At 38.0% G+C, this 25,100-nt stretch overlaps 1 pseudogene; it reads right to left on the bottom strand.

The window, feature by feature from the left end:
• Positions 1 to 19,315: 19,315 nt before the first annotated feature.
• LOC133089858 (transcription initiation factor TFIID subunit 12-like) lies at positions 19,316 to 19,887 on the bottom strand (annotated as a pseudogene).
• Between the last annotated feature and the right edge of the window lie 5,213 nt (positions 19,888 to 25,100).

Here is a 25,100-nt window from a genome sequence, read left to right as displayed (position 1 = left end):
ATGACCTGGAAGACAGAATGGTGGAATTCACTGCCACGGAACAGAATAAAGAAAAAAGAATGAAAAGAAATGAAGACAGCCTAAGAGACCTCGGGGACAGCATTAAATGCAACAACATTCGCATTATAGGGGTCCCAGAAGGAGAAGAGAGGAAGGACCCGAGAAAATATTTGAAGAGATTATAGTCGAAAACCTCCCTAACATGGGAAAGGAAATAGCCACCCAAGTCCAGGAAGCACAGAGAGTCCAAGGCAGGATAAACCCAAGGAGAAACATGCTGAGACACATAGTAATCAAACTGACAAAAATTAAAGACAAAGAAAAATTACTGAAAGCAACAAGGGAAAAACGACAAATAACATAGAAGGGAACTCCTATAGGTTAACAGCTGATTTCTGAGCAGAAACTCTACAAGCAAGAAGGGAGTGGCACCATATATTTAAAGTGATGAAAGGGAAGACCCTACAACCAAAATTACTCTACAGCAAGGATCTCATTCAGATTCGATGGAGAAATCAAAAGCTATACAGGCAAGAAAAAGTTAAGAGAATTCAGCACCACCAAACCAGCTCTACAACAAATGCTAAAGGAACTTCTCTAAGTGGGAAACACAAGAGAAGAAAAGAACCTACAAAAACAAACCCAAAACAATTAAGAAAATGGTAATAGGAACATACATATCAATAATTACCTTAAATTTGAACAGATTAAATGCTCCCATCAAAAGACACAGGCTTGCTGAATGGATACAAAAACAAGACCCATATATATGCTGTCTACAAGAGACCCACTTCAGACCTAGGGACACATTCAGACTGAAAGTGAGGGGATGGAAAAAGATATTCCATGCAAATGGAAATCAAAAGAAAGCTGGAGTAGCTATACTCATATCAGATAAAATAGACTGTAAAATAAAGAATGTTACAAGAGACAAGGAAGGACACTACATAATGATCAAGAGATCAATCCAAGAAGAAGATATAACAATTATAAATATATATGCACCCAACATAGGAGCACCTCAATACATAAGGCAACTGATAAAAGCTATAAAAGAGGAAATCAACAGTAACACAATAATAGTGGGGGACTTTAACACCTCACTTACACCAATGGACAGATCATCCAAAATGAAAATAAATAAGGAAACAGAAGCTTTACATGACACAATAGACCAGATAGATTTAATTGATATTTATAGGACATTGCATCCAAAAACAGAAGATTACACTTTCTTCTCAAGTGTGCACAGAACATTCTCTAGGATAGATCACATCTTGGGTCAAAGCAAGCCTCAGTAAATTTAAGAAAATTGAAATCATATCAAGCATCTTTTCTGACCACAAAGCTATGAGATTAGAAATGAATTACAGGGAAAAAAACGTAAAAAACACAAACACATAGAAGCTAAACAGTACATTACTAAATAACCAAGAGATCACTGAAGAAATCAAAGAGGAAATCAAAAACTACCTAGAGACAATTGACAATGAAAACACGACAATCCAAAACCTATGGGATGCAGCAAAAGCAATTCTAAGAGGGAAGTTTATAGCTATACAAACCTACCTCAAGAAACAGGAAAAATCTCAAGCAAACAATCTAACATTACACCTAAAGGAACTAGAGAAAGGAGACCAAACAAAATCCAAATTTAGTATAAGGAAAGAAATAATAAAGATCAGAGCAGAAATAAATGAAATAGAAACAAAGAAAACAATAGCAAAGATCAATAAGACTAAAAGCTGGTTCTTTGAGAAGATAAACAAAATTGATAAACCATTAGCCAGACTCATCAAGAAAAAGAGGGAGAGAACTCAAATCAATAAAATCAGAAATGAAAAAGGAGAAGTTACAACAGACACTGCAGAAATACAAAGCATCTTAAGACACTACTACAAGCAACTCTATGCCAATAAAATGGACAACCTGGAAGAAATGGACAAATTCTTAGAAAGGTATAACCTTCCAAGACTGAACCAGGGAGAAATAGAAAATATGAACAGGCCAATCACAAGTAATGAAATTGAAACTGTGATCAAAAATCTTCCAACAAACAAAAGTCCAGGACCAGATGGCTTCACAGGCGAATTCTATCAAACATTTAGAGAAGCGCTAACACCCATCCTTCTCAAACTCTTCCAAAAAATTGCAGAGGAAGGAACACTCCCAACTTCATTCTATGAGGCCACCATCAGCCTGATACCAAAACCAGACAAAGATACTAAAAAAAAAGAAAATTACACACCAATATCACTGATGAATACAGATGCAAAAATCCTCAACAGAACACTAGCAAACAGAATCCAACAACACATTAAAAGGATCATACACCATGATTAAGAGAGATTTATCCCAGGGATGAAAGGGTTCTTTAATATATGCAAATCAATCTGTGATACACCATATTAACAAACTGAAGAATAAAAACCATATGGTCATCTCAACAGATGCAGAAAAAGCTTCTGACAAAATTCAACACCCATTTATGATAAAAACTCTCCAGAAAGTGGGCATAGAGGGAACCTACCTCAACATAATAAAGGCCATATATGACAAACCCACAGCAAATATCATTCTCAATAGTGAAAAAGTAAAAGCATTTCCTCTAAAATCAGGAACAAGACAAGGATGTCCACTCTTGCCACTCTTATTCAACATAGTTTTGGAAGTCCTAGCCACGGCAATCAGAGAAGAAAAATAAATAAAAGGAATACAAGTTGGAAAAGAAGAAGTAAAGCTGTCACTGTTTGCAGATGACATGATACTATACATAGAGAATCCTAAAGATGCCACCAGAAAACTACTAGAGTTAATCAATGAATTTGGTAAAGTAGCAGGATACAAAATTAATGCACAGAAATCTCCTGCATTCCTATACACTAACAACAAAAGATCAGAAAGAGAAATTAAGGAACCAATCCCATTCACCACTGCAACAAAAAGAATAAAATACCTAGGAATAAACCTACCTAAGGAGGTAAAAGACCTGTACTCAGAAAACTATAAGACACTGATGAAGGAAATCAAAGATGACACAAACAGATGGAGAGATATACCACGTTCTTGGATTGGAAGAATCAATATTGTGAAAATGACTATACTACCCAAAACAATCTACATATTCAATGCAATCCCTATGAAATTACCCATGGCATTTTTTACAGAACTAGAACTGAAAATCCTAAAATTTGTATGGTGACACAAAAGACCCCAAATAGCCAAAGCAGTCTTCAGGGAAAAAAATGGTGCTGGAGGAATCAGGCTCCCTGAATTCAGACTATACTACAAAGCTACATTAATCAAGACAGTATGGTACTGGCACAAAAACAGAAATACAGATCAAAGGAACAGGATAGAAATCCCAGAGATAAACCCACGCACCTATGGTCAACTAATCTATGACACAGGAGGCAAGGATACACAATGTAGAAAAGACAGTCTCTTCAATAAGTGGTGCTGGGTAAACTGGACAGCTACATGTGAAAGAATGAAATTAGAACACTCCCTAACACCATACACAAAAATAAACTCAAAATGGATTAGAGACCTAAATGTAAGACCAGACACTATAAAACTCTTATAGGAAAACATAGGAAGAACACTCTTTGACAAATCACAGCAAGATCTCTTTTGACCCACATTCTAGTGTAATGGAAATAAAAACAAAAATAAACAAATGGGATAATGAAACTTAAAAGCTTTTGCAAAGCAAAGGAAACTACAAACAAGACGAAAAGACAACCCTCAGAATGGGAGAAAATATTTGCAAACGGACAAGGGATTAATCTCCAAAATATATAAACAGCTCATGCAGCTCAATATTAAAAAAACAAACAACCCAATCAGAAAATGAGCAGAAGACCTAAATATACATTTCTCCAAAGAAGACACACAGATGGCCAAGAGGCACATGAAAAGCTGCTCAACATCAGTAATTATTAGAGAAATGGAAATCAAAACTACAATGAGGTATTACCTCACACCGGTTAGAATGGGCATCATCAAAAACTCTACAAACAACAAATGCTGGAGAGGGTATGGAGAAAAGGGAACCCTCTTGCACTGTTGGTGGGAATGTAAATTGATACAACCACTATTGGGAACGGTATGGAAGTTCCTTAAAAACTAGAAATAGGATTACCATATGACCCAGCAATCCCACTACTGGGCATACACCCAGAGATAACCATAATTGAAAAAACACACATGCAACCCAATGTGCATTGCAGCACTATTTACAATAGCCGGTCATGGAAGCAACCTAAATGCCCATCGACAGACGAGTGGATAAAGAAGTTGTGGTACATATATACAATGGAATATTACTCAGCCATAAAAAGGAACGAAATTGGGTCAATTGTAGAGACGTGGATGGATCTAGAGACCGTTATACAGAGTCAAGTAATTTAGAAAGAGAAAAACAAATATCGTATATTAACGCATATATCTGGAAACTAGAAAAATAGTTCATTTGAACCGGTTTGCAGGGCAGAAATAGAGACACAGATGTGGAGAACAAACGTATGGACCCCAAGGGGGGAAAGTGGTGGGGGAGGGGGTGGTGTGATGAATTGGGATATTGGGTTTGACATATATATACTAATATGTATAAAGTGGATAGCTAATAAGAAGCTGCTGTATTAAAAAGAAAAAACAGATCAGCAACAAGACAAGGATAACTACTGTCACCACTTTTATTCAACACTGTATTGGAATCCCTAGCCACAGCAATCAGACAAGAAAAAGAAATAAAAGGAATCAAAATTGGAATGGAAGAAGTAAAACTGTCACTGTTTGCAGATGACATAATAATATTGATATATATAGAAAATCCTAAAGACACTAAAAAAAAAACTATTAGAAGAAATGAATTCAGTAAAGTTGCAGGATAAAAAATTAATATAACAGAAATCTTGCATTTCTGTATATTAACAATGAACTGTCAGAAAGAGAAATGAAGAAAACAATCCTATTTAAAATTACAACGAATGGGCTTCCCTGGTGGTGCAGTGGTTAAGAATCTGACTGCCAATGCAGGGGACATGGGTTCGAGCCCTGGTCCGGGAAGATCCCACATGCAGCAGAGCAACTAAGCCCGTTCACCACAACTACTGAGCCTGCACTCTAGAGCCACAACTCCTGAGCCCAAGTACTGCAACTACTGAAGCCTCGCACAAAGAGCTCGTGCCCCACAACAAGAGAAGCCACTGCAATGAGAAGCCTGTGCATCACAACAAAGAATAGCCCCTGCTCGCTGCAACTAGAGAAAGCCTGCGCACAGCAACAAAGACCCAGCACAGCCATAAATAAATAAATAAATAAATAAATACTTTAAAAAAATTACAACAAAAAGAATAAAATACGTAGTAATACATCTAATAAAGATGTAAAAGACTTGCAATCTGAAAAGTATAAGATATTGATGAAAGAAGTTAAAAGTGACACAAACAAATAGAAAGTTACATCATGATGGTGGATTGAAAAAAATTAATAATGTGAAAATGACCATACTACTCAAGGCAATCTACAGATTCAATGCAATCCCAATGGCATTTTTCACAGAACTAGAACAAATAACTCTAAAATTTGGATGAAAACACAAAAGACTTCAAATAACCAAAGGAATCTTGAGAAAAAAGAACAAAGCTAGAGGTATCACATTCCCTGATTTCAAGCTAAACTACAAAGCTACAGTAATCAACCAGTATGGTACTGTCACAAAAACATAGATCAACGGAACAGAGTAGAGAGTCCAGAAATAAAACTACATTTACATGGTCAACTTATCTATGACAAAGGAAGCAAGAATACACAATGAGGAGAAGACAACCTCTTCAGTAAATGGTTCTGGGAATACTGGACAACTACATGCAAAATTATCAATCTAGACTACTTTCTCACACCATATACAAAAATAAACTCAAAATGGAAAGAATTTAAAACCTGAAACCATAAAGCTCCTAGAAGAAAACATGGGCTGTATGTTCTTTGACATCAATTTTAGCAATATTTTTTTGAATCTGTCTCCTCAAGCAAGGGAAACAAAAGCAAAAATGAACAAATAGGACTACGTCAAACTAAAAAGTTTTTGCACAGTGATGGAAACTATCAACAAAATGTAAAGGCCACCTACTTAATAGGAGAAGATATTTGCAAATGATATATCTGATAAGGAGTTAATGTCAAAAATATACAAAGAACTCATATGACCCAACATCAAAAGAACAAACAACCTGATTAAAAAATGGACAGGGGACCTAAATAGACATTTTTCCAAAGAAGATATCCAGATGGCCAAGAGACACATGAAAAAATGCTCAACATCACTAATTAGAAGAGAAATGCAGATCAAAACCACAATAATATTACCTCACACCTGTCAGAATGGCTATTATCAAGAAGACAACAAATAACTAGTGTTGGCAAAGATGTAGAGAAAAGGGAATTCTCATGCACTGTTGGTGGGATTATAAATTTGTGATGCTACTATGGAAAACAGTATGGAGATTCCTCAAAAAATTAAAAATAGAACTGCCACACAATCCAACAATTTCACTGCTGGATATTTACTGAAAGAAAAGAAAAACACTAATTTTAAAAAATGCATCCCCATGTTCATTGCAGCATTATTTACAATAGCCAAGACATGAAAGCAACCTAAATGTCCATCAATAGATGAATGGATAAAGATGATGTGATACACACACACACACACACACCCTCTCCACACACACAGGGATAGCACTCAGCCATAAAAAAAAAAAAAGATGAAATCTTGCCTTTTGCAACATGAATGGATCTAGAGGGTATTATGCTAAGTAAAATAAGTCAGACAGAGAAAGATAAATACTGTATGATTTCACTTATATGTGGAATCTAAAAAATAAAATGAACAAAGAAAACAAAATGAAAATGGAGTCATAGATACAGAGTGCAAATGGGTGATTGCCAGAGGAAAGCAGGAAGAGGTGCAAAATAGTTGAAGGGGATTAAGAGGTACAAACCTCCAGTTATAAAAAAAAGAAAAGAAAAAGCCATGGGGATGTAATATGCAGCATAAAAAATATGGCTGATAATACTGTAATAACTTTGCATGGGGACATATGGTTATTAAACTTATTGTGGTGATCATTTTGTAATGTATGCAAATAACAAATCACTATGTAGTACACCTGAAATTAATATAATATTGCACATCACTGTATTTCAATTTTAAAAAAAGAAAAAAAAAAAAAAAGACATCCTGTGGCACTCACCATTGGGAATATGTGATTATGCAAGAAAAAGTTAAAAAAAAAATAGAAAGGGAAAGAAAGAGAGAAGAAAAGAATTAAGAAAGAAAGAAAGAGAGAAAGGAAAAAAGAAAGAGATTGAAATGTACAAAGCCAATAGTAGTAGGTGGGAAATTCTCTGATTCATCATACATGTAAAATCACAAATGGAAGATTAGATTCTAAATGATGCTTAATAAAAAGAAGAAGTTTCTCTTATCAGGAATACATTTAATAATGGAGCATTATAAATAAACAATATATCCATTTTTCTTTCTTTATGGGAATTGTGTGAAATAAAATGTATCAGGATTTTTGTGCTTGTAAAGTATAAACATGCAGTAGTTCTATAAACATCAATTTTGTGTGTGATGTTTTATGCATCTCAGTAGAAAATATATTTTAGAATATTTGATGCATATTTTCCTGATAATATCTAGTGGTCTAAATGAAACAGTTGGTAAAAATTGGCCCAAAAAAGCAACACAGAAATATTTAAAGAAGGATTAGAGATATGCTTAATAGTTATTTAATTAAAATATATAATATGGATTTGGGGATATTTGTGGGGATTTTGTTTTTCTTAGAAGCATTTTCTTGTTATTTTTTAATTCTAATAAATATTTATTTTTAAACCTAACTTTGTATACAAAATTTGAATTCCTTCTTTTAAAAGAAGGACCAAAGATAATGAGGTCCAAGTTCCACACACCCTGAACACAAACCCTCCTTTTATTGGTTTATTCAGTGTTAATAAATACTCTGCTTTTGTTTGAACATAAATGTCTTTAACTCTGCATTTTTGAAAAAGCTGTATTGGGTTTGAATTCTAGGTTTTGAATTATTTTAACCCTTTGAGGATATTTCTCTTTTTTTTCTGGTTTCCTTTCTTTTTTTTTTTTTTTGCCGCACAGCACGTGGGATCCTAGTTCCCCAACCAGGGATCAAACCCATGTCCCCTGCTTTGGAAGCACAGCATCTTAACCACTGGACCACCAGGGAATTCCTTGGTCTCCATTCTTTCTGTTGAAGTCAGCTGAAATTCCAATTGTTACATCTTTTTAGATAAACTTTTTTTTTCTGGCTGCTTTAAGGCTTTTACTTTTTCATTAGATTTAGTAGTTTTACTATGCTATGATATGTCCTATTTATTGTTCATAGTATCTTGAATCTGTGGCTTGGTGTCTTTCATCTTTTATAGAAAATTCCAAAGTTTTTTCTTTCCTATTTTTCCTGCCTCCATTCTCTTCTCTCCCTGGAACCTCAGAAGTATAAACCTATATTAGAATTTCTTTCACAATATTTTCTGTATTTTCCCTCTTTCTGCCTCCGCATGCTTCATTCTGGACACTTCCTTCTGAAATGGCTTCCAATTCATCATTGTCCATTCAACTCTGAATATTTTTAACTCATCCCTTAAATTCCTAAATTTAGATGTTATATTTTTTCAGTTACAGAAGTTTTATAATTTGTTGCCTTTTATGTCTCTAGCCCTCTTTCAAAATTACCACACTTTACTTATTTCCTTAAACATGTTGAACAGAGTTATTTTAAAATCTGTATCTGATTTTTCTATTATTTGTATCACCTATGATTCTATGCACCACCTAGGTTATACTATGTTGTTACTCTTGGGTTTTGGTCACATTTTCTTCTCCTCTTGTATGTTAGTGTATTTTCTGTGGAATGTCACCCACTATATATACAAAAATAGTAGAGACAATTTGAGGCTTAGGGTTATGTTATTTTTTTCATGAAGAAATTAATTTTTCCTGTGGCACAATGCTAGTGGCACTAGCAAATCAAAAAAAAAAATTAATTCTTTCAAAGAATAAAAGGATTCAAAACAAGTCTCCACCCCTGAGAGGACAGGGCTGTTTATAGCTCACTTTTACCCTCAAGGTATAAATGTTCAGAGTTCTAACCTATGGAGTTGACCAAGGTCTCACCATCTTGGAAGGCCCTGAAGTCCAATTTTATAATACAAGCCTCATGAGCCTGTCAAAAACTCTGCTTAAATGAAAATGAAATAAGAGAGATACAAAGAAGAATCGAAGAAATAAAAATATCCCTACTCAAGGACTACAAGCTGTGTAGAAAAGCCCAAAGAATCCATAAGAAACTCTTAACAAAATCATAAGATAAAAGGTCAGCACACAAAAATCAATCATATATACTAGCTATGTACAACTGGAAAGAAATGAAAAACAACACTATTTATAGTTGCAACAAAAATTAAATATTATCACTATAAACCTAACAAAACATGTACAGGAGCTCTATATTGAAATATTTAACATGCTGATAAAAGAAGTAAAAGACAACCTAGATAAATAAAGAGACATACCATAATCATGGATGAGAAGATTCAACATAATAAAGAGGTCAAAAATCCCCAAATTCATCTATAGATTTAACGGAATACCAATAAAAATCTTAGAATAATGTTTTATAGATATGAACAAACTGATTCTAAAAGTTATATGAAAGGGCAAAGAAAATGGAATAGCTAAAACAATTTTGAAAAAGAAAACAGTGGGAGGAAGTGAATTTAACACTTACCAAAGACAGTGTAGTATTGATAAAGGGATAGCACACAAATCAATGGAAAGGAAGAGAAAGTCCAGAAATATTTCCACACAAATATGGCAATTTGATTTTTCACAAAGATACAAAAATTTAATGATTAATTATAGTGTTTTCAATAAATGGTATTGGAGCAATTGTATATCAATGTGCATGAAAGATTGTGAACTTTGACCTGAACATCTCATTTTATACAAAAACTAATTCAAAATAGATTACAGATCTAAATATAAACATAAAATTATAAAACTTTTAGAAGAAAACAGGAAATATATTTATGACCTAGAGTTGGTTAAGAGCCCATAGACATTATACTAAAAGCAAGACCCATAAAGGAAAAAAATTTTTTTAATTAGACTTCATCAAAGTTAAAAATTTTGCTATGACATGCACTGTTAAGAGAATGGAAAGACAAACCACAGACTGAGAGAAAACATATACAAATCATGTATAAGATAAAGGACTTGTTACTAAAATATATAAAGAACTCTTCCTTCCCTACCATGAGGTGGAATGAGCAAAGGAGAAAGAATACAAATAATACTATTTGGGTCTCCTCCTCAAGGAAGAAGTGTTTGCTGCCAACATTCTCTAGTTTTTTCTTCTCTTAATCATTGAGTTTAATCATTAAGCCTGTGGCCAGCTGGGGCTGGGACTTTCACTTTCAGGGGAGAAGAGCAAGCTATCAGGGCAGAGACCTGCTCCCACCTCCACAAGACCACTCTCCTAAGATGACCACCACCACTGCTCTTTTGTGTATTATCCTAGGACACCTTGTAGACAGTTTAGACTTGGCTCTGGCATATTCTGAAATTGATCAGAAAGGAGCATCAATTAAATCAATTCCACTCTGTACTCAAGAATGAAAATAAAACTCATTCTCTTCACTACTGTGGTTCTCAAGTTACATCCAGCAACATTACCTAAAACAGCACATCATAAATCCTGCAATGAAATTAAATGACAACATGAAGATACTCTAATAATAAAGTGCCAACATAGAGATGCACCAAAATTGAATATAAACCCCTACCTATCATCAAATTCCCAGAGAGAAAAGATCAGAGATTAAATACTCTTACAAATATAAGTCCAAAAACATTCAAGTCCAAAGGAATTGAACTTCAAAATGAAATTTTCTTGCTCTTGAAAGTTAAAAGCTCAACAAGTCCTAAGAGCTTCCTCCCTACTTTGCATTCTGCTCAGTCTCAGTCAGAGGCATTCTCAGTGCGTGGGTGCAATTACATATCACCTTGCATATTCCAGGCAAGATTATGTGCTCAAAACAGCACTTAGTTTGCCAGACCATACAGAGATACAAGATTATCTGAATAAAGAAGAGGGGTGAAGAAAGATGTTGGTCACTTGTGAACAAACTCAATTGAGAAAAATCTTGCAACAGTTATTTTGTCACTATGCCTTTACCATTATCTGGAGGAGGGGAAGGCAACTATCTATGCATATTGCCTCATTTCCCGAAGAGTGGCATTTGAGATATACTTGCCTTCTACAGATTTTAGAGTTCCAGAAACATCGTGCTTGTGTTACTTAGGTTAGGTTGCTTCCATCAAGAGACAATCAAGTCAGATACAGTGAGGTTTACAGGTACACAGAAGTTCTTAAGCATGTGGGCTGAGAACAGCCTTATTTAAAACAAAACCTAAATGTCTTCTCTTTTGTATCAGATCCCTTTAAGCTGCACAAACGTTCCTAAACTTTTCTCCAAACCACCTTCTCCAAAATGAAGCTCCTATAGGACAAGTTGATTTTCCCTTTATTAATATCTACTTTGTTTCCCTGAGTCTTGTTGTTATTTTAGAATCAGTTACATTGGGAAGGGGCCTGCAGTGAAAGCAGCCAGGAGTGAGGCCTGCAGAGTGCAGTCCTCGTACCTCCCTAAGTACATTTAACCAAACTCCATCTGGGGTCACAGATGCATATATTCTGCAGTCTGAAGTCTCACCTTCCTTAATTGCTCTGCTTTACCACTGTCTTAGAACTCATGCTGTCCTTTTTGTTTCACTTGCTTAATATGTTCAATTTCTCCTAATGAAAAATAATATATATTTTTCCTCCATTATAATACATTTTCACTCTGATCCAAGCCATATAATATTACCAAGTGAAAAGAAATAAGGATTTAAAAACTTGTAGAAGCCATCCATTTTAATAAAAATATCACTAATTTTTAATTATATTATATACATGTAACTATGTTATATATACACACATATATATATTTTTAGTATTTTTCTTCTAATTCAAAATAATCGGTGACTAATTTGTTTTTCAAAATTGTATTCACTTCTGTGTTAAACTGTAATAAGCCAGTTAAAGAAATCCATAGAATCTGCTTGTAAACATTTTGACCTACTATAAGTCCTACAATGTGTTATCCTAACATAATTTTATCAAAACAGAATTCCAGTTTTCTTAATAATAAAAATATATTTTGGCTCTGTATGCCTCTTTACAAAGATGTCTTATGTATACAAGTTCTCTTAAGCCTTAGAATGACCCTATGAGATAGTGTATTACTGTTCCCATTTTATAAATGAGTAAACTGGGATTCAGGAGTAGATTTTCCACACTCTAAATATTTAATACATGGCCAAATTTGGACTTGAAAACAAGTCTGATGACTCTTAGTTCTTTTCTTTTCCTGCAACAGTAGTAAGACTTGGAGAATTTTAGGGAATCATCATTATCAGTGAATTATTTAGCTAATGCCTTAATAATGCTGTATAACAAATCACCAGCTGAGGGCTTCTCAATCTCCACAATATTGACATTTGTGCTAGATAATCTTTGTTGTGGTGCCCGTTCTCTTTATGGTAAGATGTTTAGCAGCATTAAAGGCTTCTACGCCCTAGAGCCATCTGTGGTAGACAGAATAATAGCTGCCCAAACATGTCCACATCCTAATCCCCAGAACCTATAAATATGTTACCTTTGCAAATATGATGAAAGTGATGGGATGTTACTCTCAGGATCATCTTTCATTTTATAATATTCATCTTAACAGAGGGGGGGGAGAGATTCTTCTACTGGCCTTGAAAAGTAAGTAGCCAAATGTTGAACTGCCCATAGATTGGGTCACAAAGTAAGGAACCTCATATGACCTCTAGGACCTGAGATCATTCTCCAGATGACAGCCAATAATAAGCCAAATAAGTTTGGAAGCAGATTCTTCCCTAACTGAGCCTCCAGATGAGAACACATCCTGACAATACTTTGCAGCCTTGTTGAGATGGCAGAGAACCAACATAAGCAATGTCTACAATCTTGACCCATGGAAACTGTGAGATAATAAATGTGTGTTGTTTTAATTCATGAAGTTTGTGGTAATTCGTTATGCAACATGAAAACTAATGCACCACGACCATGAATGAGACAGGCCTTAAAGCTATCAATGGTAGTTCTGGCAGGGAAAGCAACTCAGTATCCAGAGTAAGTATCTATTCCAATGAGAACAATGTACTGCCCTTTCCATGATATAAATGGTCCTGTACAACCAGCTGACTGGCTCTCCTGGAGAACAGTGCCCTAAAAGGGGTTCAGTGTTGGTCTGCTGTTGACAGGCTACACACTCAGCAGTGGCTGCAGCCCAATCAACCTTGGTGAGTGGAAACCCATATTGCTGAGTCTAAGGATAACCTCTAACCCTAACAATATGGGCACTGTGTGAGCCCACTGGGCAAGAATGGGTGGTTGAGGAAAGGGGCCTGACTGATATCCTTAGGACAGATCACGTGGCTTTACACAAAAATAGTGATTTTATTATCTCTTACTGTTGCTTTTTGTCAGGAATCTGGTAAGAACTTTGTTTCTTATTTGGGGTCTCTCATGGGGTTTCAGTCAATGTCAGCCAGGGCTCTAATTCATCTGAAGGTTTGACTGGGTCTGTAGTGCCCACTTCAAAGATGGCTCACTCACATGGCTGGCAAATTTGAGTCCTGACTCTGACCCTTAGTACCCATATTATTTGGGGATACTTGCTCAAATTCTGTGAGCTGCAGTCTGCTTGGCTATCAAATAGAGATAGTAATATTTAATTTGTAAGGTTGATTTGAGAATCAATGATCACATGTCAAAGCACCTGGCAAAACTTATACTCACCAAAGGACACTGTTCTATCATAGAGGAGAGAAATGGGAGCTAATATTGGGAGTATGACTAGGAGTTTGTTCTGGGGGAAGAAAATGATTTAAAAGGCCAAATTTAAACAATTATCAGAAGGGGCCTCAAACATAAGAACCCAGACGGTCCCAGGAAGCATTCTCTATCCCCCCCTTATCTCCTCATAGTGCTTCCAGCCCCATTTCCTTTCTAATGAAATACAGCATAATGGTCTAGCAGGAAGGGCTCAGCACAAAGGTCTGTCCATGCTTCCCAAGGGGTCAGTCTCCTTCTTTCCCAAAGATATACCAGAAATTTCTACATAGCTTTTTGTGCTACCTCACTCACTACTAGTGAAGTCCATGGTAAGGCATGCCTACCCCATGTAGAACTTATTTTTTCCAGTTAAACTGTTATACCTGTTGCCCCTTGTGCTGTCCTATCTCTGTCCCTTTGCTCATGCTGTTTCTTCCATCTTGAAACCCTCCCATTCTTTTCTTGCTAGAAAATCTATACTTGTTTCAGGGTCCATATCAAACTTCACTTCATCTTTAGAGTTTTCCCTGACAGATTTCTCTTTCTTTGGATACCTCTTAGCATATTATGCCTATATCAAAGTCTTATCAATGAAAAAAATGTTGCCTGCCATATCAGTAAAGAAAGGATGTTGCCACCATCAAGCCATCACATTACACCCACCCCCAACAGTGCGCCCTAAAGGAACTCAGGATAGAAACAGGATGCCCACCATCTAGCAGTGAGCTGCTGCAGCCACCCCTAATGAGAGTGCATCCTGAGAAGACTCAGGATGAGAAAGCACAGAATACTGGCCCCAGATAGCTCAGGTGCATATCAAAGGTATGATTTCAGTGAGCCCAGACTCTTGCACCTTCTCATAGATAGAAAAGCACTAAATTCCTTAACTTGAGATATCTGGTTTTCTTTATTTTTTTTCTTTTTTTTTTTTTAACATCTGTATTGGAGTATATAATTAACAGTAATCTTTTGAAGTTCCAACTACCTGGTCTTTGTTGCAAAAACTCCTATTTATCCTGGCTCCTCCCTTACCTCTTCTGAGCAGTCTCTCAGAGCTATCTGAGATGCTGTGTCCTGGGCTTAAGTCCTCAGCTTTGTCTGCCAAATAAAACATGAAAAGATGCTCAACAGCTCTAATTATTAGAGAAATGCAAATCAAAATTACAAGGAGGTATCACCTCACACCAGTTAGAATGGGCATCATCAGAAAACCTACAAACAATAAATGCTGGAGAGGGTGTGGAGAAAAGGGAACCCTCTTGCACTGTTGATGGGAATGTAAATCGATACAGCCACTGTGGAGAACAGTATGGAGGTTCCTTAAAAAACTAAAAATAGAATTACTGTATGACCCAGCAACCCCACTAGTGGGCATATACCCTGAGAAAACCATAATTCAAAAGGACACATGTACCCCAATGTTCACTGTAGCACTATTTACAATAGCCAGGTCATGGAACAACCTAAATGTCCATCGACAGATGAATGGATAAAGAAGATGTGGTACATATATTGAATGGAATGTTACTCAGCCATAAAAAGAAATGAAACTGGGTCATTTGTAGAGATATGGATGGACCTAGAGTCTGTCATACAGAGTGAAGTCAGAAAGAGAAAAACAAATATCATATATTAACACATATATGTGGAATCTGGAAAAATGGTACAGATGAACCTATCTGCAGGGCAGGAATAGAAAGGCAGACGTAGAGAACGGACTTGTGGACTCGGTGGGGAAGGGGAGTGTGGGATGAATTGGGAGACTAGGTTTGACATATATACACTATCATATGTAAAATAAATAGCTGGTGGGAACCTGCTGTATAGCATAAGGAGCTCAGCTCAGTGCTCTGAGAAGACCTAGATGGCTGAGATGGGGTGGGGGGAGGTTCAAGAGGGAGGGGATATATGTATATGTATAGTTGATTCACTTCACTGTACAGCAGAAACTAACACAACATTGCAAAGCAATTATACTCCAATAAAAAAATAAAAACATAATCCTCAGCTTTCAGGTTGTGTGTTTTCTTTTCAGTTGACAATCTTATCTCCCATTAGTCTAGAAGCCCCCTGAGGTGGTGACTATGTCTTTCATATTCTCCACAGTGCCCTGCACAGCATGTTCTTCCTAATATGTGTTCGAAATTTTATTTTGCATATTAGACTTTATTTCAAGAATTAATTCACATCTTTGCAGTAAACTGACATTCATCTTCAGTGTGAAAATCACAACAATGCTAAATACTGGCATTCCCATGAAAGTAAACATTGAATGGGAAAAACTCTTTTTTTCTCTTTCTCTTGTCTTTGAAACATTTTTTTTCCTTTTTGTGTTAGAACCAAGAATGCATATTTAGTTTTCTGACTCTATTTAATGCCTAAAGCATTTTAGTAGAATCACAATACTCCTGGAAGGAACTTTAAAGGGTGAAGTAAGGTACTCTCTTATTTCTAAATGAGACTATAATTAACCCTCCCTAAAAAAGTGAATACATTTAGTCTCTTAAGAATTTGCTTTAGAAAAGAACTGGATTAGAAGGTAAGGTAGAGTAGGAAAACTCAGTCTTTCATCCCTGATTACCCCTCTCCTGCTCCAACAGTTCCTGTCTTTATAGTGATCATCTCTGTGAGGCCTTTTGCTGTTCTCAAGAAGAATATGCTTGAGGAGAATACAAATTTTTTTCTGATAATTTTGGTTGCTATTTCCCCCCTTCAAATTCAAAGAATGGCATTCCCTCTATAGTCTTTAAAATAGTTCCCTGGACAAGCACATTTGTCTCTAATAAGCATCAACTATTAGGCTGCAGCAATTTTTCATTTGGGGTAAAGTCACTGCATAGAACAACCATTGAGGCAAAGCAAAATGTTAGAATGTGAGGACCTTAGGGCTTTAAGAGGTCTTCTAATTCATTCCTCTGACTTCATGTGTGAACACACAATCCATCACAAGGGAGACTCCTATGTTTCAAGATTTCAGGGGAAAAATCAAATCTCCATTGTTAACTGGTTTCTAACTTCATTGGGTTATATGCCGCAAGTCGCTATGCTGTTTTCTGGTGGTAATGGTGGTGGTATGGTTTAATTTGGCTTACTTAAGTTAGATTTGTTTTGCTCCTTGCCAATCTCTTGTTTAAATTATTTAATTATTCTTCAGCATTTATTTCCTAACTCAAGTCCATGATATCAATACTTGCTCAGAAATCATGCTTGTCTACTCTTTAACTATCTGGTTAACGCCTTCTGATCTGCCTCTATATTGTCCTCACCCTCTTTGGGTACTACCAGAAGGCATAGTAAGTCAATATATAAGTGTTGGTGAATTTGCTACTGTACTTTTCTCCTTGTAAGTAATTCCAGCTTCATACTTTTACTGCATGTATCCTACCTGCTAATGTTCGCACCACAGATTTGTCAAAGTCTGGTAAAGCTTCAAACTAGATTCAGATGTTACAATCTCAAGTGAATTTATTGCTCCCTCTCCTGTGTTCCAGTTGCTCTTCATGCTTACCTCTATTAGATTACATATATTATATTCTTATTTTTAGACACATATTTGTTTCTTATACCTATTAAAATACCAACAGTCAAGATAGCAACTGGGAAAATACCTGTTTAGGTTAAATGCTTAATTAATGTGAAAAAAACAAAGGATGCAAGAAAGAAAGAAAATTCGTTTAGAACTGGAAGAGATCACAAAGATTATCAAGTTTAACCATATTTTACAAACAGGAAAAGTCAGACAATAAGAAATTAGGTGAGCTAAAGCCAGATGCCTAGTGAGAGCCTGTTGCAGACATTTTGAATCTGGGGGCACCAAGTACTTATTTCCCAGTTTATTTGGTAAGAGCACTCTGACTTTAGATCCTTGCCCTTACAGAACTTTTACTTGAACTCTTAAGGGAAGAGGAGATTTTCTATCTGCGAGTCTTGAGCCTGGGAAGATTCAGGACAGGAGCTGTTGGCAGCCAATGTGTCACCATTTGGAGTGTGAGAATAAAGTCAACACAGAGCAGACAAAAGCTTGAAGAGAGATTGGGTGCGCTGATGCTTCTTAAATCCCTGCATCAAGACAATCCTGTAGAACAAATAGTTTTCCTTTTTTACTTAAGTTTGACTTGGGCTTTCTGACTTGGGTCCTAACTAAAATCATGCAGGGTTTGAACTAAAGTACAAGTCTTCTAACTCTTAACCTGTACTCTTTTCACTACCTCAATATTGCCTGCTCCCCTCCCCAATATCTCTTTCCTTTTCCTTTATCGATCAAACAACAAATCTTCTCTAGCAATTATGCCCTCAGGTAGGAAACTTCCAGCTTTTAAAGACAACCTTGGTATCTTTGCATGGCCCTGCACCTGATGGATGGAAGGATTACCTCACCATACCTATGTAGCTAGATCCCTATTTATCCATCCCCAAAACGTGTTTGCTATTTAAGAAATAAAAGTACAACCTCCAATATTCCCAGAGCCTTCAATCTCATTTCAAATGTGTTCCAGTTTCTATTTATTCAGAGTTGAAAACTAGAGCCCTAGGGAACCCTGAGTTCTGGTACATACATATGTATGATCTTATCAATGCAGAGGCAGAAATTCTATGCATCCAGAAAGCCCTCAGTCAGAGGTGGTTCCTAGATATTGTTGGAATTGATTTCCTCAGGTTGTTAAGGTGACTTTTGTGACCTTACCACTGTAGCAGAAAGGGTCACATTCGCTCAGTGACTGACCTAGTGGCCATGTGGAAACACAGATCAAACTTTTGTCTTCCCTGGCTAGGTTGGTAACAGCTAAACTAAACCAGAGAGAAATCCCACATCCAGAAATCAGCACTGTACTCTGACATATAGTTAATATTTTAAAAATAAAATATAATTAAGTCTGCTAAAGTTTTCTGCTGAGCCTGGGAGAAACTTGCAACCACTGAAGAGGAGAGATGTGAGAAGCAATTTACATTATGGCAGTTTAAGAGTCAAAAATATTTTACACCATAAGGTATACGTAGAATATTCATTCCAACATTGTAGGAGCAAGTGAATCAAAAGAGCCTAAGTTCCCACCAGTAGGAAGCTGGTTAAGCAAATTATGATACATACCTCCGCACACTTCTATAGAGATATTAAAATGAAGAAGACTGGTCTCTATGTCCTAATATGAAATTGTCTCTAAGACATCTTTTTTTTCTTTTTTTTCTGGGGTAGGAGGCTTTATTCTTTTGGCAGATCCTGTCAGTCATTATAGATATTGCTATACTGCTAATAAAAATATATGCTTCTCTGTAAAGCATTAAAAAAGAAAAATCCAAGGATGAGATAGCTGAGGTCTCAGCTCAAGTATCGCCAAATACATTGTTGTCCATTCCCTGACCTTTCCGTGTGTTATTTCTTGGTTGTTTTCCGGATCAATGCCATTCTCTGTTTGTGAGCTTCTGTGGTGCAAGCTTTTTTGTAGGGTCGGATTTCTTCAGAGCCAAACCCTGGGATCCACATGTTCCACTGGCGTTCTAGATGCAGCTGGACATCTTTCACCTCCAGGGTGCTGGACTTGTGATGCCGAGCAAGCTAGTAGGCTGCTGTCACCACGCTCGCGATAAAATCATCAGCAATCTGCAGGAGCATCTCCTCCACATCTTCATCCAATTGCTCATTAGGATCCACTTCTCTTATTAAGTCTTGTAATTTCTTCTTGGTCAATACCTGATTGTTTTCAGGGCTGAGACACCCTCCCGTCCCAGTAGCACCTGGGATCTTTACCACTGTAGTGCTATTGGCCATGGAGCCTTGTGGAGGGGTGCTAGCTGGATCCCGTTTTATTGATGAGAGATTGGACTGGTTGATTGGGGCTGAGGGGCCAAACTGGTTCATAATCTAACACGCTTTGGACTACAGCTCATAGAGCTTATCGAGATCTTGTTTCTTTTTGGAGCTATGAAGACCAAGCCCAATCAAAGGCAGCAGCGTCTATGTCCCCATGATATGCAGAGACTGCCCCAGTGAAGCACTCATCTCAGCAGCCAGTCCGACTGCTCGGCCCTCCCCAAGTAAGACATCTTTTTAAGTGAAGAAAAGCAAGGGGCAGGACAGTATGAATAGGAAGCAACTATTCATGTTAAAAGAAGGAAGTCAGAGCTCTGTGAAGGTGCCCATGCATAAATACATCAACACACACACACACACAAACACACACACTTCGATATGCAGAGAATATCATCTCTGGAAGGATCCACAAGAAACTGCCATCAGAGATAACCTCAGGGAAGGGGAACTGGAGTGCTGGTGGGCAGGGTTGGAAGGGAGAATAACTTTTCAATATATTTCCTGTTGTGCCATTTGAATTTGTGTTACCATGTCTTCACATTGCCTATTAAAAAGAAAAATAAAGGGCTTTCCTGGTGGCGCAGTGGTTGAGAATCTGCCTGCCGATGCAGGGGACACGGGTTCGAGCCCCAGTCTGGGAAGATCCCACATGCCGCCGAGCAACTAAGCCCGTGCGCCACAACTGCTGAGCCTGCGCGTCTGGAGCCTGTGCTCCGCAACAAATGAGGCCATGACAGGGAGAGGCCCACGCACCGCGATGAAGAGTGGCCCCCGCTTGCCACAACTAGAGAAAGCCCTCGCACAGAAACGAAGACCCAACACAGCCAAAAATAAATAAATAAATTAATTAATTTTTTAAAAAAAATAAAGAAAAATAAAGAATATTCCAAGGTCTGACTTTGGTTTAGAGTTCAAAAATGAAAACATTAAGATTTTATATTCCTTTTTTCCCTTTAGGCAAAAGCAGGGCCCTTCCATCTTTGTTACCTTTTGAACAAATAGGCTATAGTATTTTTAGACTTTCTCCCTGGAGTCCAAAGCTCACAGTGTTAAAGTAACCAGGGAAATAGAGAAGAGATGGAGTCCAGGTTCTGTGTCCTAAATGTTTTTCAGTCATGGAGAAACAAGCTTTTTTCCTAATACTGCTATTTATACCAGTAGGAGCATGCACAGAGGTAATTCCTTCTTTTCTGCTAGATTAAAGAAAGAGGGCTTTTTTTCTTTCTTTCTCTCTTTTGCAGAAGGATCTGTTGTTCTTTTGCTCAAAGTGAACATGCCGCGAGCGGGGGCTACTCTTCGTTGCGGTGCACGGGCCTCTCACTACTGTGGCTTCTCTCGTGACGGAGCACAGCATTCAGGTGCGTGGGCTTCAGTAGTTGTGGCACGTGGGCTCAGTAGTTGTGGCATGTGGGCTCTAGAGTGCAGGCTCAGCAGTTGCGGTGCACGAGCCCAGTTGCTCCGCGGCATGTGGGATCTTCCTGGACCAGGGATCGAACCCGTGTCGCCTGCACTGGCAGGTGGACTCCCAACCACTGCGCCACCAGGGAAGTCCCTGGATAGTGGTATTGTTTTCTCCCCATCCCTCCACCTCCTCTGAAGTTCTTAATGGTGCCAGCCTGGGACTGTGGTTCTGAAACATCTAGCCTGAGTTCACTCCCAGACATGTGCAACTAGATCAGAAGAGTGAAATGAAGGACTAAGCCTAAGACTTTGTGGCTTGTGAATCCATTTGCTTAAGCTCCAGGTTCTCATCCCAAAGCTGTTCCTTAGGCACAGAACTTAACTGGTGGCAGTTCCAAACAGACTCTAGCAGGTAACAAAATGGTCTAAGTAGAAACGGATTTGCGTGGCTCCTCTCTATTTCCTCTCCTCCTTTTTCTATCATCTCCTAATACTGTAGTGCTCCAAATGACAATAGATGAAGTTCCACTGTGCCCTAGTTAGTGCTTTAAAGAGGGCTTAGAGAGGGTAAATACAGTTCAAGTTGAACACTTTCCCAAAAGATATGTAGTTTTGGGGAAGTTCATTTCCAACAGTTGTGTCAGAGATGATTTCCACTTAATATATGGGGAAGGAAACCAAGATTCAAGACTAGAAGGTATATCTGTCAAGCTTAATAAGAAGGTGACAGCAGGACAGCCCCTTACACACTCTATCCTTGTCGGCACCACACCTCAGGCATCAGATGTGAGAAGAGACATCCTGTTATACACAATGAATGTTAGGATTTCAGAACAAGAGAGTGGTAAGATTTCCTTGTCTTCAGATCACTAGTTCTCAAATCAGCCTTCATGTCCATTTCATATGCCTGATCCTTTCCCCTAGAAACTCTGCTTGGGTGGTATTGAGGGTAGCCTGGGAATCGTATCTCTATAGGATTCTGCAATGCAGCTGTGGCTAACTGCAGGTACTCAGGGACTGGGACCAGCTTGATGCCACCTCCCTGACTAAAAGGACAGATCAGAAAAACCTGGTAATTTATCAGCCTCTGTACTGATTAGCACTTTTCTGAGTGCAATACCTTCTCATCACAGCCCTGCAGGGTTAGCAAGACAGGATATTCATCTCCATTTTTCAGATGTGGAAACTGAAAATCCAAGAGATTTGCCAAAGGTAAGATGCACGTTAAGTTAAAGGCAGATCTGGAATTCCAAACAAACCCTCTGAGGCCACTACAGTTTTCACTATAGCATTGCAGCTCCAGGCTTCAGGTCCCTGATGAACAGCCTGGGAGCTGGCAACTGTTTTACTTCCTAGAACCAAAGGAAAAAGCATGAAACCCAGGCTATAGCTAAAAGGTACAGCCACTTAATTGTATAGATAAGGAAATTGAAGCACAGTGATTTGCCCAAAGTTACATAGCCAGTCAGTGGCAAGAAAAATAATCAACAGTGGGATTACAGTTAATACAGACCAAAAACAGAGCAAGATGTACGGGAACTGTATATCTTCTGCTTGGGGTTTCAATGATGTCAAGTGATTACTGCATAGAGAGCTGCTGTGTATTTGGAAGAGTGCCCAATGCATTGAGAAATGGACCATGGCAAGGGGTAGCCATACAAATCACTGAGGTCACCTTGCATGGTCTTTATGAGTGTGCCAGCCAGTCTGTGCCCCTGCGTGTGTATGTGTGTGTGTGTGTTGGTTAGTTGCCAAGGGGATGCTCAAGCAAGCAGTAGCCTATATACATTTGACAAAGGTAAAGAACAAAAAAATCTCCCCAGAAAGTGTTAACCTAATTATATAGCCAGTCTGTTTCTTACCTGGAGGTAAATGCAGTCTCCACAATCCCTGGCAATTGTGATAATCATTCATGATACAGGAGTGTGGGGGGGAAAGGTCCCCCCCCCATTCTATCTAATTTCTCTAACCCTCTAGCATAGCTAGAGATTAACCCAACTCCTATAAAACAGAAACAAACTTCAAATCCACGTGAGAGCCCGCCGGAGAGAATGATTTACAAACTGCCAGCTGAACATTGGTGTAAACAAGATAATGCACGTAAATTCCCAGCAAGTCAATTAACATTCAGTTATTCTGAACAGGACCTGACCTTGATGCTTGAGGATCTGAACAGAAGGCAACCTGCAGCTTAAAGGAAAATGGCACCTCTTCCACTCAAACTGGCAGGTCTCTAGGGTTCAAAGGCTCAAGAAGAACTCTTCCTCAAAAGGATGCACAAAAGTACAAAAACTGCCTCAGCACAACTCTTGTATTTCAGAACTGATGTCTTTTTGCCTTTGAGCCCACAAACACTTTGATGGGCTTTGATCTAAATATCTGAAGGATCTAAGTGTAATGCTGCATTCCAGAGGCATCTCTCCTTTCAAGACCTTTGAGGGTTAAAAAGTCTCAAAATGAAGAATTGCACACGTTTCTTTGTATATTGCTTCAATTGCTAATTCAAAGAAGAGGGTTTACTTGTAATTGCTATGCTTATTAGCATTATCTGTGCTTTCTGGGGATGCTTTTCCTTGAACTTTGGGAAATGATCAACCGGAGTCTTTCACAGTGCTTTGCAACTCCAGGCACCCAGAAAAGGTCCATGACCCATTTGAGTCCATGGGAACAGAGCTGTTCAAACTCTAATGCACACCTGAGTCTCCTGGGACCTTGTAAAGGGAGATTCTGATTCAGTAGGTCTGGAAGGAAACCTGAGATTCTGCCTGTCTTATGAGCTTCCAGGTGGCACTGATGCTGTGGTCCAAGGACCACACTGTGCGGCACTGCCCCAGAGCACGTGTCTGAGGAGTTCCTTCCACAGAACAAGCAGTTCTCTAAAAAGGGGTCCTTCTATCATTACAAGACTCAGCCATTTGTAACAAGAGATGTTACTAAATAGTATTACAGATTGGGGGCCTCAGACTTGTCTGATCAGGTACCCTAGACATACAGGTTTAGAGGAATTCCCCCAACATCAATTCGTTGGTGCCCATGGCCCCCTTTTGGAGACAGGTGTTCTGAGGTTTTTTGTGTGTTGTTTGCAGACTTCATAGTTGTCCACACTAGGTAAATTTGATGGAGATAAACCAAATTCCTGTGGCATTAATGGCCCATACTTCTGTTAGACTACCAATTGATAAAGAAAACACATATTAAAACAGCAGATGTGTACTATTCCTCCTCTCAGGGGTTTGCAGAATCAACTGGCTGGATCCTGGGTGTACGCAAAGTAGATTCTTCATTAGACACAGACAAGGCAGCTGGCTGCTGGGGAGAAATCTGATTGTTTGGTACCAAAACAATGTTCTCCATAGAGTCCTTCTCTAGTGTGCTCAACAGACACTGTCCAAGCAGCACTTTGTCTCATTTCCGGGCTCTCTTTCCCCAACACACACACACACACACACACACACACACACACACACACACACACACACACACACACTTTCCTAGGCAATTACCCTGGAATCATTTAGAAGACTCTGTGGTCCCATCTGTCTATACCGTCTACTTCCCATCCCTTCCCAGGATTCCAGGCCAATAATGACAATAAATAAAAATAACAACAATAATAATAACCACTGTTTTAATCCTCATTACAACCATTTGAGATAGGTACTATTATTATTCTCATTTTATGGATGAGGCCTCCTGAGCACAGAGAGGATAAGTTTAAGCAATTTGCCCAAGGTCACACACCTAATACCAGGGATACAAACACAAATAGTCTGGCACCAGCGTCCATGATCTTAACTACTACATGATACTTGTCCATAGCCTTTAAATCACTTTACCGAAAAAAGAGAGAAAAAGTCTTATTATCCTCTTTATCT

This window comes from Eubalaena glacialis, chromosome 4 (assembly GCF_028564815.1).
Source record: "Eubalaena glacialis isolate mEubGla1 chromosome 4, mEubGla1.1.hap2.+ XY, whole genome shotgun sequence".
In the NCBI taxonomy this organism is placed as follows: Eukaryota; Metazoa; Chordata; class Mammalia; order Artiodactyla; family Balaenidae; genus Eubalaena; species Eubalaena glacialis.
Note: the sequence above shows the minus strand (reverse complement) of the source record. Positions and strands in the feature narration are given on the sequence as shown.